The sequence below is a fragment of the Hordeum vulgare genome, chromosome 1H (assembly GCF_904849725.1).
Source record: "Hordeum vulgare subsp. vulgare chromosome 1H, MorexV3_pseudomolecules_assembly, whole genome shotgun sequence".
NCBI lineage: Eukaryota > Viridiplantae > Streptophyta > Magnoliopsida > Poales > Poaceae > Hordeum > Hordeum vulgare.
In genome coordinates, this window is record NC_058518.1 from 504776854 (window position 1) to 504779946 (window position 3093).

The following is a 3093-nucleotide window of genomic DNA, read 5'->3' on the forward strand; positions in this document are numbered from 1 at the left end:
ACTTGCATCCTTAATTTGTATAGTCACTTGCTTGCGTGTCTACTTTGTTATTCGAAGAACATAGTAGTGCCGAGCGAGAAGGCGTATAAAACCATGGTGACTATCTGACATACAGATCTGGGGCTTCCATCAGTCGGCTTAGATTGAAGTCGTTGTCTGACTAGCTACAAGTGGCTTGTTCCCAGCCAGAAGCACCACATCACGGCCATCACTGTTCAAAAGATCATGGTGATTAGTCCTTGATAGTTTATTCGATGTCAATATGCAACGTGACTCACGCTTAATACTATACAAAAACAAATTAGAAAATTGTGCCAACAAATGGTCCCATGGTCTAGTGGTTAGGACATTGGACTCTGAATCCAGTAACCCGAGTTCAAGTCTCGGTGGGACCTCTTTTTTTTTTCTTCTATAATTTTTCTGTGCTTGAAAAAGATGGCACTCCCTATTATTTTCAGGCAAAAAGCTTCCTGATTAATAGTATCTTAATTTTCAATTACTACCTCTGTATCAAAATAGAAGGCACTTTCGTAGACTAAACTAACCTAGAAAAATGTCTTATATTTTGAATTTTTTTTCAAGAGTACGCCAATGATGTACCATATTTTTATAGAAGGCAGAAAGAATATTTACAAGACGCTAGCGTAAAATGCGAACATTCGAGCCAGCCAACTCCATACAAACAGACTAAGGCTACTGTCTCACAAAACGTTGAAGACCTCCTACTCCTATCCCTGCAGTCCTAAGATCGTGCACCTCCTTCCCGATTTGGCCCAACAGTTGCGTAGGGTTCATGATTTGCCACGCCTGTTAAACACCCGGGCATTTCTCTGCTTCCACAATGCCCAGGTCGTGATAATTACCAGTGTATCAAAACCACGCCGCTCGGCGCGCCTGAAGTGGCCCCTCGCCCAAAGCCACCATTCCGTCAATGTATCTTGAGGCTCCGGAGTCCTGATTTGGATGTTGAGCTCTTGGAGACCTAAGTACCACACCTCTCTTGCGTATACACATTGGATCAGAATGTGCTCGATATTGTCTTGGTCCTGGAGGCAAATAAAACAAGGAGAGTGGTGATCTTGCAATCCATGTCTGGCGCGGCGATCCGAGGTCCATAAACGTCACTGCGCGGCCAACCAAGCAAAGATTTTGCACCTAAGGGGTGCCCAGCTCCTCCAAATACACTTCGCAAAGGGGACCCTCTCCAAGCTAGTGCACAGCCTTTGGTAGGTAGATCTCGGCGTGTACACTCTTGATTTGTCGCAGGACCACGAGAAGGCGTCCGACGTGTGCACGTCCCTCTGCACAGATCCAATCGCGTGCACCAGATGCATAAGTTGGAGTTGGGCCGTGAAGGAGACGTTGCCATGTATGTCCTGGAGCCATCTATTGTTAGTCAGAGCCTCCAGAACCGTCCTCCGATTGCGCGTGCGAGTATCTACGCTGCTATGAATCAGCGGTGCGATGTAAAAGATCGCAAACCCATGAATCCATCTATCCCTCCAGAAGAGCACACGGCTTCCAACACCCACCTTGATCAGCACCAGGCTGTCGAACACCTGCCTTGCCGACTGATCATCGGACATGGTAATACCTTGCCACGGTCTACCTGGGTCTGTTCTATGGAGCCATTCCCAGCGAACTCGCAGCGCCAAATCATGCAATTGCAAGTTCTTCACGCCCAGACCACCGAACTGGGTTGGTCGACAGATGGAGTTCCAAGCGACCTGACAGTGCCCTTCGCTAACCTTTTCTTTTCCTTTCCAGAAGAAAGCTCTCAACCAGCTATTGATCTCTTCAAGAACCCAGATCGGCGCTTCCATCACCATTAAGTGATGGACGGGCCTAGCTGCCGCAACAGACTTCACCAGCACTAGCCTGCCGGCCCGCTGAATTAGCCCTCTCTGCCACGCGGGCACGAAGCGCTTGGCTTGGTCCAGAAGGGGTTGCCATTGCGCCCTGGTGAGTTACCGGATCGCTAACTGCAGTCCAAGATATCTACATGGGAACTCACCCGCCTGGCATTGTAGCACGTCCGCCACCCTTAGCTGATCTTGCTCATCCCCTCTGATGAGAATGGCGGAGGATTTGGCGTAGTTGACCTTGAGGTCGGACGCCTCGCCGAAGATGTGCAGAGCGTTTCGAACGAAACACATGTCCTGCGCCGACGGCCTGATGAACAGGGCAAAGTCATCGGCATAAATCGACAAACGTTGCATAGCCGTTAACACGTCCATCGCGATCACGAATAACAGGGGCGAGATGGGATCTCCCTGATAATGCAACAAAACACTGATAATGGCGAGATGTGATGAACAGGGCAAAGTCATCGGCATAAATCGACAGACGTTGCATAGCCGTGACTCCCGTGAGCGCACTGATAATGCCATTCGATTCTGCTTTGTTGATGATGTTGGTTAACACGTCCATCGCGATCACGAATAACAGGGGCGAGATGGGATCTCCCTGCCTTAAGCCCTTGGCATGCACAAAACTCCTTCCGGGGACTCCGTTCACCACAACCTTGGCGCTCGCCGAGTTGAGTAGCGTAGCCACCCAACCAATCCACTTGTTGCCGAATCCTTTTGCGCGAAGGACGTCAAAGAGGAACGGCCACGCCAATGAATCGAAGGCGCGCGAAATATCCAGTTTGAGGAATACTCCGAGATCACGACGGGCATGAATTTTCCTAGCAACTTGGCGCACTAGCAGGAAGTTATCGTGCAAGCTCCTGCCAAGAATGAAGGCGGACTGATTGGCCGCAACAATATCCTTCATCCTCCTCCTGGCTCTGATCGCGAGCATCTTGGCGAACAATTTGGCAATGCTATGGGGCAGACTAATGGGGCGGAAGTCTCCAACCTCTTGAGCGTCTGGTTTCTTCGGGATGAGAATGATGTGGGCACGATTGAGCTTGCTAAATCCTGTGCTATCCCAAACGAACAGCTTGAGCAACACGGCCATGGTATCCTGCTTGATGATTGGCCAAGCACGGTGGTAGAAGGCCCCAATAAATCCGTCCGGTCCCGGCGCACGATCCGCGGGTAGCTCTTTTATGGTGCTTCAGACTTCTTCCTCCGTGAACATCTGCTC

At 50.0% G+C, this 3093-nt stretch overlaps 1 non-coding gene across 1 annotated transcript; it reads left to right on the top strand.

The window, feature by feature from the left end:
- Positions 1-323: 323 nt before the first annotated feature.
- TRNAQ-CUG lies at positions 324-395 on the top strand. Its single transcript has one exon. It is a non-coding gene; the product is annotated as a tRNA-Gln (tRNA).
- The last annotated feature ends 2698 nt before the right edge of the window (positions 396-3093 follow it).